General features: G+C 47.6%; 1 long non-coding RNA gene across 1 annotated transcript; it reads right to left on the bottom strand.

The window, feature by feature from the left end:
- Positions 1–717: 717 nt before the first annotated feature.
- On the bottom strand, positions 718–13,062 carry LOC140619638 (uncharacterized). Its single transcript, XR_012019504.1, has 3 exons — positions 11,168–13,062; positions 3,915–4,050; positions 718–2,646 (listed from the first exon to the last, which is right to left on the bottom strand). It is a non-coding gene; the product is annotated as an uncharacterized lncRNA (long non-coding RNA).
- Between the last annotated feature and the right edge of the window lie 583 nt (positions 13,063–13,645).

Here is a 13,645-nt window from a genome sequence, read left to right as displayed (position 1 = left end):
GGACAATAGGGCTTATGTCCCCCGACTCACTGCCATCCCCATCCCAGCTGATCTATAAGGAGTCCCCTCACCTTGCTTTGGAAGGGTCAATGGGGTCATGTTCCAGGTTAGAAATGGAGAATCTGTGGGGTGGTGGAGGCTGTTTGGCTGTGCTGGGCCCTGGTCTGGGTCCTGCTGGCTCTGCTCAGCATTACTGCTTGGTCTTCTAGCACTGATTTCCTGGGCCAGTGAGAAAGATAGGGATCTCGTGGCCCTCTCCAGTGAACAGTCGAGTCTTAAAAGTGACCAGAGGGCCTGCAGTTTCTGGAGATTCTGGGGGTCCAGCATGCCCTTCTGGACTGAGCTGAGGGTCGTAGTCATGCTCAGGGTCCTGTGGCGGCTGAGCCTGTAGGCAGGTCCTGGGAGGCAGTACATGGGCAGAGAGTGTGGACGGGGATGTTAGGGTCCAGATAATGATGGGGACCACAGATATCTGTTTCCTGATGCACAGGTGAACCTGGCCACCCCAAGCCTCCACATGTCCTCACTGGTCCCCTTGAAGATGCTTCTCAGGTTGTGGAGGATAATCTCTGTACTTGTGATTTGGCTTCATGTATGTGGCTCATGTAGAGCGATGCTCATCTCTTGACCTTTTAGGCAGTATTCATCCCTCCGTTTTTGAAAATCTTAAAGGCTGGGAGAGCAGGGGCATGTGGGGACATTCTGTAGCTGTTATTGTGAAACATTCACATTAATATTCCATCTCTTCTTTGCGTGTGTGTTAAATACATAACAGAAAAATTTCATTCTAATATTTTTATTTCAACGTCTTCCTTAAGGTTGGAAGTCCTCATCCTTACCTATTAAGTTCCTCCTTGAGGTGTCTTTCACATGACATTCACAACATCTAAATTCAGGTGTGATAAAAATAGTTAACTTTCTTTTTCAATATTGATATTAGAGGAATCAGTCTGCTGGCAGGAATGTAAAGATCACTAGCAGCGAAAAACGTATTCACATCCTTTCGAGGGGAAAGTGTGAGCATACTTGTCATTGTCCCTGGGATAGTTTTAACATGTTAGGTGGCAGCATGACTGCCAACACTCTCTTTATTCAGAGACTGTGGTTTGTGGTGCTCTGAACAAATTTCGTGGGGTTGAGGGTCGACTGTGGTGTCATATTGTCACTGTTGACAGGCTGACCTGTATTTCACAGAAATGTTTTCCATCCATGTATCTGGGTAGGGTGGGGGTAAAGGGAAATCTTCAAACAAGATTTGAGGATAGAAGTGAAGCATCACCCGTGTTTCGTCTCACTCCTGTGGTCGCGCTTCTTCTGGTCACTTTATAGGCAGCAGCAACTACCCAACGTCCCCCTTTCACCATCCAATGGATGCGCCTCTCCTATTGCCTTTCAAAACCCAGAGCACCCAGTTTGTCTGGATCTTTTTTCATTGTATACAAATACAAGGTATGGTCTAGGGACTGAATGGGTACATTGGTCACCTGAGGGAGAAACCCCCGTTTGTAGGTACGAAGTGGCCTCCTCGGGTCTCCGAGGACCTGTCAGGGATGATAGCCTTCCTGCGCTGGGTTCCTGAAGGAGACTGAGTTGGAGAAGCACATGTGTAGGAAATCTGGGAGGACTTGGAGAGGTTAGTCTGAGCAGAAGGAGAGACGCCCACATTGAGACATCAGATGAGGTCCCCTTCCTGCAGAAAGGTGGAACCTTCCTGGACCTCTGACCCTGAGGCAGGGCCTTGGATCGTGGACTCAGGCCATATTTCAACAGAATGTCTCTAGGGGTTGAACCCTGGGGAGACTGATTTGTGAGCCATAGCACTTGGCTGTTAGGAGCAGCTCTGTGAGCTGTGAGAGGGCCTGCAGGGGTGAGTGGGTGAGTGGTGTCAGAAGAGGGGATGGAGGCGACCCACAGTGTCTGCTGCACTTGTCTGCTCCACTCAGAATCCCAGATGCTGAGGACCTGGGTTTCAGGAGCCCAGCTGAACTGGGAATTTCTGGTTTTTAATCCAGGATCATTGGGGAAAAAATGTAGCCCAGTGACAACAGTATGGAATTGAAAGTCTCTCTGTATCTTCCTTCCACCCAGGCCTTCTCTCTGGGATTCATCCCCAGGAGAGACACGAGACAGCCTAGTCCTGTCAACCTTCCATTCCCCCCTGAAGCTCCCTGTACAGAGCCTGCCTGGAGGGCTCGGGGAGTGGGACCCTTGGGAATCACACAGGAGGGGGCCTGGGTCACACCTGCACCTCCTCTGTGCACAGACAGGCCTCCTGGGGCCAGAGGAGAGGGTGACAATGATGGGGGAGGGGTTTGTGTCTCACTTCCCTCTCAGCCTGTGTCACTGTGAGCCTTAGCACTGCTGTCCCACACCTCTCCGTAATACTCAGACTCATCTTAGGCCCAGGCCCCAATGATGGTTAGGGAGGCCCTGTTCCCTGAGTTGGAGCCAGAGATCAGGCAGGGATCTCTGAGGGCCAATTGCTATCATTATAGATAATCAGCAGTGGGCGCTGGGCAGGCTTCTGCTGGTACCAGTAAACAGTTCTCCCTCCAATGCTGTCTCCACCACAGGTGATGCTGGTGGTCTGTCCCAGGTTCACAGTCACTGATGGCAGCTGAGTCAGTACATAGGAGGCTATAGAACCTGCAAGAGAGACGAGGAGAGGTGGTTTTCCCACTGGAGGCCTCATCTCAAGGAGAACCCCACCTGCTTGACCTCAATCACTGGGATTTTCTTGATATACATATATATATATATATATATATATATATATATATATATATATTTAATGGAGTTCAATTTTTTAATAATAAATTTATTTTTATTGGTGTTCACTTTGCTAACATACAGAATAACACCCAGTGTTCATCCCATCAAGTGACCCCTCAGTGCCCATCACCTATTCTCCCACACCCCCCGCCCTCCTCCCCTTCCATCACCCCTGGTTCGTTTTCCAGAGTTAGGAGTCTCTCATGGTCTGTCTCCCTCTCTGATATTTCCCACTCATTGTTTCTCCTTTCCCCTTTATTCCCTTTCACTATTTTTTATATTCTCCAAATGAATGAGACCATATAATGTTTGCCTTTCTCCGACTGACTTATTTCACTCAGCATAATACCCATCAGTTCCATCCATGTCGATGCAAATGGTGGGTATTTGTCGTTTCTAATGGCTGAGGAATATTCCTTTGTATACATAGACCACATCTTTATCCATTCATCTTTCGATGGACACCGAGGCTCCTTCCACAGTTTGGCTATTGTGGACATTGCTGCTATAAATATTTAGGTGCAGGCTTCCCGGCGTTTCACTGCATTTGTAAATCCCCAGCAGTGCAATTGCTGGTTCGTAAGGCAGACCTATTTTTAACTCTTTGAGGAAGCTCCCCAGTGAGATACCACCTCACACCAGTTAGAATGGGGAAAATTAACAAGGCAGGAAACAGCAAATGTTAGAGAGGATGTGGAGAAAGGGGAACCCTCTTGCACTGTTGGTGGGAATGTGAACTGGTACAAGTTACTGTACAGAGAGCCGCAGTCACACTCATTGCACTTGAGCATAGACAAGGGGATTTGGACTCATTGGGGTCACAAACCAAGACCACAGTATCTCTCGTGTACTCTGGAGAATGTCACCCGACATGTATTGGCAGTTTCTAATAATGACTCCTTCTGAGTCCTCAAGAGATGCTAAACCCTTGATGAGTGTTTATAGTCTGCACTTCAATGAGGCATAAAAAAAAAACAAGGTGCATGCTTCAGGCACAAATGTTCCACCATTTGTTTAAAGAAGGAAACTAAGATCGAGAGATAGAATATTTTCTCAGCCTCACCGAGCGATGAGCAAGTGGTTTTCAATGCAGGACACAACACAGGCCTGAGTTACCATCCGTCCCTGCCCTGCCCTCTTACCATGCTCCTTCTCCCCTTATCTCAGCGGTTTTGGGATCCTCCAGTCATAATCCTCTCTTCTTTCTTCCAGTGTCTGTCCTCATTGAATCTGTTTGGAAGGGTGCTGAGATCTTCATGGTGTTGGAGTAGTGTGTCCCTGGGAAAAACAGCTAGTTGGCTGTGAGTCTATACTGCAAGGACATTTACCCTAAAGAAACCTCATTCATTGAACCTGCACAGTCTAATGTGTAGCTACAAGGTGCAGATAGATGCTGAGAATAAAATATGACTAGTCCCAATGGAGATGGGCTGTAGTTATGAAGGATCCATGAGATTTCAAAGACTTAGTATAAAAATAAAGTAAAATACATCAATGTTTTTACCTTTAATTCATATTGGATATAGTTTCAAGTAATAGAACTAAACAAACTGGACTGTGAAATCAAATGCTATTCATTTTTTCTCTTTTTCACAATGTAGCCGCTAGAAAAATTTTCCCAATGTATTGTTTTGAATTTTATTTCTTTGTTTTAGAAAGATTTTATGTATTTATTAATGAGAAACACAGAGAGGGAGAGAGAGGGAGAGACACTGGCAATGGTAGAAGCAGGCTCCATGTAGGGAGTCTGATGTGGGACTCGATCCCGGGTCTCCAGGATCATGCCCTGGGCGGAAGGCAGTGCTAAACTGCTGAGCCATCCAGGCTACCCTGAATTTTATTTCTGATGCCCCAGTTGCTCTGCAAATCCCCAGTAGCAGTCACTTGCTTTTGGAAAAAAGTGAGAGAATCTTTTGGAGCATTCAAAATAGGCCATGTCATAGCTTTGAAAGCACAATGAGAGGCCACAATTTGGTGGTGAATACCAGGGATTCTGGGGATCAGAATATCTTGATTTTCTGCTGGATTGGCCACTTTCTAGCTTTGACCTCAGGCAAGTTACACATCTTACATGCCTCAGCTTCGGCACCTGCATATTGGGGTGATGATCAGAATGCTTATTCATAGAGTATTAGCGATTAAAGAATTCAATAAACGTGAAGTTCTTGGAATTGTGCTTCATATGTGTTAAGCACATAAAAGAGTTTTACTCCTTCTTCCTTTTTTTAAGTCCTTTTTCAGTAAACATTTAGAATAGTCACTGGAGTTCCGAGAATTAGGGATAGTGTGGAAACATAGTATGTCTTAGGTTTGGGATATTGAAACTTGGCAGATTTTTGAAAACTCTAAAATCTCTCTCATTCATTCTCACTCTCTGGATCTATCTCTGTCTCTATCTCTACCTCTGTCTCTCTCACACACAGACAAACAGACACACAAAGAAACACATTCATTCGGGGAATATAAATAATAGTGAAAGGGAATAAAGGGGAAAGGAGAAAAAATAAGTGGGAAATATCAGAAAGGGAGACAGAACATGGAAGACTCCTAACTCTGGGAAACGAACTAGGGGTGGTGAAAGGGGAGGAGGGTGGGGGGTTGGGGTGACTGGGTCATGGGCATTGTTTTGGGCACTTGACGGGATGAGCACTGGGTGTTATTCTGTGTGTTGGCAAACTGAACACCAATAAAAATAAATTTATTATTAAAAAAAGAAACACATATACTACACCACAGACCATGAGAGGCACTTGTCTTTGTCATAGGTCACAGGAGGCACATCCTCTCAGTCTGCTGTCCTGCTTGCTGGGTCGTTGGGACAGGAACATTGTCCTTGTTCTCTAACAGAGACAAAGCCAACATGGATGTCCCTGCAGAGTTAGAGCAGGAGTATTTATGCTGGTCTACACTGTGCCATATGTGTCTTCTTATCCCGGTTGTCTCACTGGAGTTGGCCCTACTTGTAACCTCCTAGTTCTAGGAAGGAGAACATAGTTGTGTAGAACTGCCACCCTAAATCCCAGGGGTTGACACTCAGTGTGCGTCCTCTGACTCAACCACAGAGGGCAGCATGGAGGCTGGTTGGACAGGGGCGGGCTGGGGGGCCTCAGGCTGGGGTTTTTGGCACTGAGGGAAGAGAACCTGGGACAGACAGACCAGGACACCTCTCACTGACCCCCTCTGGGCACCAGAGAAGGGCAAGAGGCCTTAAAAACGCTCAAGACATGCCATGTCCACAGCAGGGCTGAGGCGGGCTCAGGAGGACCTAGACCTGCAGTTGGAGGAGAAGCAGATCAGCTTTGTGTTCTGTGGGGACTCCATCACCAAGGCAGCTGGCACTGGACCCCTCCTACGATGATTAGGAGATCCTTTTCTCACTCATAATCTGACTGGGAGAAAGTGGAGGCCACCCTAGACATGGTAGTCATTCACTCACTGTGGAGAAAATCAGAGAGCAGGGAAAGGCCTTGGTGTCAACACTGAGGCATGGGCCATTTAGGAGATGGTCAGGGTTTCTCCAGGGCTGTCGGTTATGCCCCACCTGAGCCCTGAGAACTCTGTGGTACCCATTCAACAGCAGAATCCCTATGGGAAGGGAGAGATCAAACATGGCAAAGAGACATGTGCATTGATTTATGTCCCCTGCTCCCAGCTTCAGATGCTTAAAACCCAAGCCCCAGAATGTCTCAATGGGACCCTCTTACTGAAGAGGATCATGGCAGATGTAATCAGTTAAATTACAAAGGTTGCTATGGAGGAGGCGGCCTAATCCATTTTCACTGGTGTGCTTATAAAAACACAAATTTGCAGACCGACTCTGTGAAGGAAAAACACTGTATGAAGATAGAGAAGGAATCTAGAAGCCAAGGAATGCCAAACATTGCCAGAAAACCACCAGGAGCTAGAAGAGGGTCATGAATCAGATTGTCCTTCACAGCCTCCAAAACAGGCACAACTCTGTTGGCATCTAGATCTCAGAATGCTGACCTCCAAAATATGGGAAAATGTGTTTCCATTGACACCTGCTCCCTGGAGTGTCAGGTGTCCCGGCGTTTCACTGCATCTGGATCTTTGGGGTAAATCCACAGCAGTGCAATTGATGGGTCCTATGGCAGGTCTACTTTTAACTCTTTGAGGAACCTCCACACAGTTTTCCAGAGTGGCTGCACCAGTTCCCATTCCCACCAACAGGGCAAGAGTGTTCCCCTTTCTCCACATCCTCTCCAACATTTGTGGTTTCCTGCTTTGTTAATTTTCCCCATTCTCCGAGGGGGCAAAATGGTGGAAGAGTAGGGTCCTGAAGTCACCTGTCCCCACCAAATTACCTAGATAACTTTCACATCATCCTGAAAACCTATGAATTCGGCCTGAGATTTAAAGCCAGAATGGCTGGAATGCTACAGTGAGAAAAATTCATGCTTCTATCAAGGTAGGAAGAAGGAAAAAAGGAAATAAAGAAACAAAAAGCATCCGACGGGGAGGGGCCCCGAGGAGCCGGGCTATGGCCTCGACCAGCGCCCCCAGGACAGGAGAGCCCCGCTAAGAGGAGTAGGAGCTGCACCAATCTTCCTGGACAGAAAGGTGCTCGCAGAGAGTTGGAGCAGGGTCCAAAGAACTAACTGCTGGTTTTGTTGATCTGTTCCACGGTTCTTCTGGTCTCTATTTCATTGAGTTCTGCTTGAATCTCTATTAACTCTCTTCTTTTGCTGGGTGTAGGATCTATTTGCTGTTTTTTCTCTAGCTCCTTTAGGTGTCAGGTTTGCTTTTGTATTTGAGTTCTTTCCAGTTTTTGGATGGATGCTTGTATGGTGATGTATTTCCCCTTCAGGACTGCTTTTGCTGTTTCCCAAAGATTTTGAACAGTTGTATGTTCATTCTCATTAGTTTCCATGAATCTTTTTAATTCTTCCTTAATTTCTTGGTTGACCCTTTCATCTTTCAGCAGGATGGTAATTAACCTCCACATGCTTGAAATCCGTCTTGTGTTTTAGTTCTAATTTCAAAGCACTGTGGTCTGAAAATATGCAAGGGACGATCCCAATCTTTTGGTATTGGCTAAGACCTGATTTGTGACCCAGTATGTGGTCTAGTCTGGAGAAAATTCCATGGGCATTTGAGAAGAATGTGTATTTAGTTGCGTTTGGGGGTAAAGTTCTGTAGATATCTGAGAAATCCATCTGGTCCTGTGTATTATTCAAAGCTCTTGTTTCTTTGGAGATATTGTACTTAGAAGACCTGTCGATTGTAGAACGTGCTACATTCAAGTCACCAAGTACCAGTGTAATATTATCTAAGTACGTCTTCACTTTGGTTATTAATTGATTGATATCCTTGGCAGCTCCCACATTTGGGGCATATATATTGAAGATTTTTAAGTCCTCTTGTTGGATAGATCCTTTAAGTATGATAGAGTGTCCCTCTTCATCTCTCACTACAGTCTTTGGGATAAACTTTAGTTTATCTGATATAAGGATGGCTACCCCTGCTTTCTTTTGAGGACCATTGAATGGTACATGGTTCTCTAACCTTTTATTTTCAGGCTGTAGGTGTCCTTATGTCTAAAATGAGTCTCTTGTAGAAAGCAACTAGATGGGTTCTGTTTTTTATCCAGTCTGACACCCTGCACCTTTTGATGGGGTCATTAAGCCTATTCACGTTCAGAGTCACTATTGAAAGATATGAATTTCTGCCATCATGATACCTATTCAGTCACTTTTTTGTGGATTTTTCCCGTGGACTTACTCTATCCTTTACAGAGTCCCCATTAATATTTCTTGGAGAACTGGTTTGGAGGTCGCATATTCTTTAAGTTCCTGCCTGTCTTGGAAGCTCTTTATCTCCCCTTCTATTCTGAATGAGAGCCTTGCTGGATAAAGTATTCTTGGCTGCAGGTTTTTCTCATATAGGACCCTGAATGTATCCTGCCAGCCCTTTCTGGCCTGCCAGGTCTCTGTGGAGAGGTCTGCTGTTAATCTAGTATTTCTCCCCATAAAAGTGAGAGATTTCTTGTCTCTTGCTGCTTTAAGGATCTTCTCTTTATCTTTGGAATTTGCAAGCTTTATTATTAAATGTCAAGGTCGTTGAGCGGTTTTTATTGATTTTAGGGGGGGGGGATCTCCATTTCCTGGATCTGAATGCCTGTTTCCCTTCCCAGATTAGGAAAGTTGTCAGCTATGATTTGTTCAAATTCATATTCTGGACCTCTGTCCCTTTCTGCACCCTCGGGAATGCCAATTAAACATAGATTTTCCCTTGTGAGGCTGTCATTCATTTCCCTTAACGTGTCCTCATTATCTTTTCATTGTTTTTCTCTTTTTTTCTCAGTTTCCCTCCTAGCCATCAATTTGTCTTCTATGTCACTCACTCGTTCTTCTACCTCCCTAACCCTCATCCTTAGGACCTCTAGTTTGGATTGCATCTCATTTAATTGATTTTTAATTTCTGCCTGAATAGATGTAAATTCTGCAGTCATGGAGTCTCTTGAGTCCTTTATGCTTTTTCTTAGAGCCACCAGTAGCTTTAAAATAGTGCTTCTGAATTGGCTTTCTGACATTGACTTGTAATCCAAATTTTATGACTCTGTGGGAGAGAGGACTGTTTCTGATTCATTCTTTTGAGGTGAGTTTTTCCTTCTAGTCATTTTGCTCAGTGCAGAGTGGCCAAAAAACAAGTTATCCTTGATAGAAGGGTGAACTCTTCTCACTGTAGCATTCCAGCTGTTCTCTCTTTAAATCTCAGGCCGAGTTACTAGTTTTTCAGGATGATTTGAAAGCTATCTAGGTAATTTGGTGGGGACAGGTGACTTGGGGACCGTACTCTCCCACCATCTTACCCCTCCTCCTCAGACATATCTTCAATCACCACCCATCCTTCATCTCCTCTGCCTCTGTTTCTCCAGTGACTCATCTTTAGGGGCGATGAAGTTGTCCTACCTAAACAGAGGATTTATTCAATTGTTTTGCTATTTCTCTCTGTGCTTCAGTCTGAACAGTTTCTATTGCTGTGACTCAAGATGACTAATGTCTCCTGCTGCAGCATCCAATCTTTTTTCAATCTCATGTCTGCATTTTTCCATCTCAGAACATGTGGTGATCATTCCAGGGAGTTTTAAATGATTTGGTCTTTGTACAATGTCTTCTGTATCTGCTCCTACAAATACGGTCATTCATGTGCTTAGGTGTAGAGTACACAGTGACAATAAATGTGTCCACCTTTTCTGCGAATTCGCTGTGTGCAGAGCTCGCTTGCAGGGATGGGAGGGGGGCAGCCTCGGGCCCCCAGATGTTGGGACTTGGCTGAGACCTACTCATGCTCTGTGTACAGGTCCCTGGCGTTGGAGGAAGGATGATACAGATAACGAAGGGACTTGAGCCTCACTTCCCCATTGGTCTGTGTCAATGTGAGCCTTACCACTAATGTCTGCTGACTGGCAGTAATAGCCTCGTCGTCGGCTTTGCCCCGCTGATGTTCAGGGAGGTCCTGACCCGAGTTGGGGCCAGGGAATTGCTCAGGGATCCCTGAGGGTAGATCACTACCTTTATAGATAGCCATAATGAGAGCTTAGCCAGGCTTCTGCTGGTTGCATTGTACAGTTTTCTCTCCAATGTTATCTCCACCACAGGTGGTGCTGGCCCACTGGCTGAGGTTTACACTTGCCAATGGCTGCTGAGTCAGCATATAGGACGCCAAAGAACTTGCAAGAGACAGGAGGAGAGGTTGACTTCTGGCGCCAGGTCTCATCTCAAGCAGAAACCCACCTGCCTGGCCTCAGTCCCAGGAATTCTCTGGTTCTTGTTTCCACCTTCCCCTCCTCTCAGTGCCTGGAACTCATGGGCCTTGCTGGTGGATGGGGCTTGCACAGGCTGAGAGGAGCTGGGGTAACCTCAGCCAGAATGTTGTTGGTCCTGAGCTTCTTCCTCTCAGTCTTCCAGCTGCCTACTGGTGATGCAGGCAAGTGGTCAGAAGGCCACCTGGGGACCAGGGAGGCACCACGCAATAAATGTCCCATTATTGAGCAACTCTATGGGGAGAATCACCACATATAATTCTCCAGAGAAAACTTCCCACCCTCCTTTAACCTGAAAACTCCCTGGAATGATCATTTCCTGCAAGGGATTCCTACGTAAGACCGACTTTCTAGTTCATCAGGTTAGTAAGTAATTTTTACTTTATATATTTTAAAAGATTTATTTATTTATTCAGAGACACACACACACACACACACACACAGAGGCAGAGACACAGGCAGAGGGAGAAAGACAGCCCATGCAGAAAGCCCAACGCAGGACTCGATCCCAGGACCCCAGGATCACGCCCTGAGCTGAAGGCTGCGTAAACCACTGAGCCATCTGGGCTGCCCGGTGAGTAATTTTTAGAGGAAGGATTGCAATTGTACCTGCCATTCTTTCATGAGTGAGGAGAAAATGATTTTCTGTCCTGCATCTCTCACTCCCACGAGGATGTCAACCTGATGAGCCAGAGTGGAAATAGAGGAAACTTCTGGTCTTCTTAGTCAATTGCTCATCTGGCCTTTGAACCTCAAGCAATTGTGTCCAAATAAATTTCAAAAGAACAATGCAAAGAATCATGAAGAGAAATTCCATTGATGTACAAGTTCTATTTAAGTCTTGGAGGAAAGTCCTTCCCCTCAGAGGACAGACGTGCCCTGATGCAGCCGTGGCCACCACTCATGGTCACTTGGTTGAAGGTGTGAGTACATGGGGGTCAGACCTGAGCTAAGGGTCAGAGCTGCCTGGTGCAGGTGATAGGCCCTGGGACCGGGGAGGACAGTGTTCCAGGAGGAAGTTACCAGGTGGTTCCCAGGTGGTGTCTGCACTTCCTTTACAGATTCTGTAAAACCCTGGGAGAAGGGCCTGGGGCATCAAGGATGTGTATCTCTCTCAGAAAGCCCCAGGGAGCCCTTCATGGGGTGGGCACACCTCGCCCAAGACCCAGAGGTGACGCAGCCCCTGGGGCCCATCCAGGCCACCTGCACCCAGGAGAAGAGGTTTACCACCAGACCGTGCTGTCTGAGACACTGTCTCCCCTCCTGGGTGACACTTAATGACCTCTGTGCCCACATGATGTATGACATAAAGTCTCTAGAGACAAGGTAGCCAGCTTTGCGTGAAAAGTTTCTACCTGTCCCCTGAGATGCAGAAGAGCGAGCAAGGAGGGGAGGGGGGAGAGCAGAGAGCTTGTGAGAGTCTCCTCCCTTTAAGGGTAGGTCCCAGACCAGGGAGGACACCTGATCCTGAGGCCTGACCAGCAGCTGCTCAGAGGGCAGGAGAGAGGGAGAGCCGGGCCATGGAGGAGGGTGTGTGTCCCACCGCGCATCCTTCTGTGTCCCCTCCATCACTGCTGGGTGCTCCCATTGCCACGGTAACTGTAACATCAGGGGTCAACTCTCTTCTGGCCCTCAGGCTGCTCATCCTCAGTGGGGCGGGTTCCCCATGTTACAGCTTCAGAATCGGGCTTGGATGGTCACTCATGTCTGTATGACCGGCTGGGGGACTGGCTTGGCTTCTGCAGGGCAGAGAGGCATGTTCACAGGTGAGCTCATTTCCCAAGCAGTGGATCCTGTGCCCGCCCAGGGTGACGGACATGGAGTGAATGTCAGCCTCGGGTCAGGGGAGGCAGGGTGTGCAAGTGCGAGGGGGCGAGTAGAGAGGGCCTGAGAGAGATAGGGAGGCTGAGTCTGCAGTGACTGTCCCAGCCCTAAGGAGGGAGCTGTGAGGACACAGTTGACGACAGAGCCCTGATCTCACGGAGTCTGTTGGGAAGGACAGCTTGGCCCTGGAGCCTCACACTGTGTCTCCCTGGGGTCCTGTCACCTGTGCCGGGAGCTGTCGAGTACAGGTGAATCTGCTCAGAGTGTTTTCCTCGGAGGACCAGTGCCACCGGCTCGACCGGGAGCTCTTCCACCCACTGATGCCCAGGCCTCACCCTCCCTCACCTCTTCCACCTGCACCTGCGTCCTGGGGCTCCCCCCTCCTCTGAAGACTGTGTGTTCACTGAGCTTCACAGGGTGGGGGTCCAGGCTCCATGGAAAGTCTCACTTCCTCTGCTTATCTCCCTAGGTCCTACTGGGCCCCCTGGGACAAGGGCCTTAATGTCCTACTCTGGGCACCTGAGCTTCATTCAGTTCGGAGCCTGTACTGATATGTGAAATATGGTTCAAGATTAGTTTCTGTCGGGAGCCTGGGTGACTCAGTGACTGAGCATCTACCTTTGTCTGGGGGCCTGATCCTGGGGTCTTGGGATCAAGTCCTGCATCGGATCCTCGCAGGAAGACTGCTTCTCACTCTCCTACGTCTCTGCATCTCTCACTGTGTCCCTCATGTATAAATAAAGAAAATCTTAAAAAAAATATAGTCCGTGTCCAGCCACACGAGTGTATTCTGGGGTTGGGTGATGTCCCTGGGAACACTACCTGCCCGGCTATGGGGGTACCTAGTGTACCCGATCTCCTTTCAGCTCCTCCTGGGATGAGTCAGGATAAGAGAGGGCGCTGGCTGGGGTGAGTTGTGCTGTCACGGGGAAACTGATGTCTCTGCACACCTGGGTCAGGCAGGGGTATGTATGAATTCAGGGGATCCCGGGGGCTCCTGGGTTTGTGATAAAGTCATGACTGTACCTTATTCCAGTTCAGCAGGTCTGATAATGGACCAGAATTCCCGAAGGAAGCTGTAGTCCCGCCCAGTTGATGGGATGATCACTAGCTCAGGTGTTTTCTGAAGGAAGGGGCTCCTGGGGTTTGTGGTGAGGAGAGTAGTTACAGACCTCCTCTGAGCACAGGGTAGTGGCTGAAATGAGCAGGACAGAAGGGTTCAGTGTTTCTCCTTCTGTGGCAGGAATGCACCTGGCTACATTG

The sequence above is a fragment of the Canis lupus genome, chromosome 27, assembly GCF_048164855.1.
Source record: "Canis lupus baileyi chromosome 27, mCanLup2.hap1, whole genome shotgun sequence".
In the NCBI taxonomy this organism is placed as follows: domain Eukaryota; kingdom Metazoa; phylum Chordata; class Mammalia; order Carnivora; family Canidae; genus Canis; species Canis lupus.
This window is presented reverse-complemented; position numbering and strand designations above follow the sequence as displayed.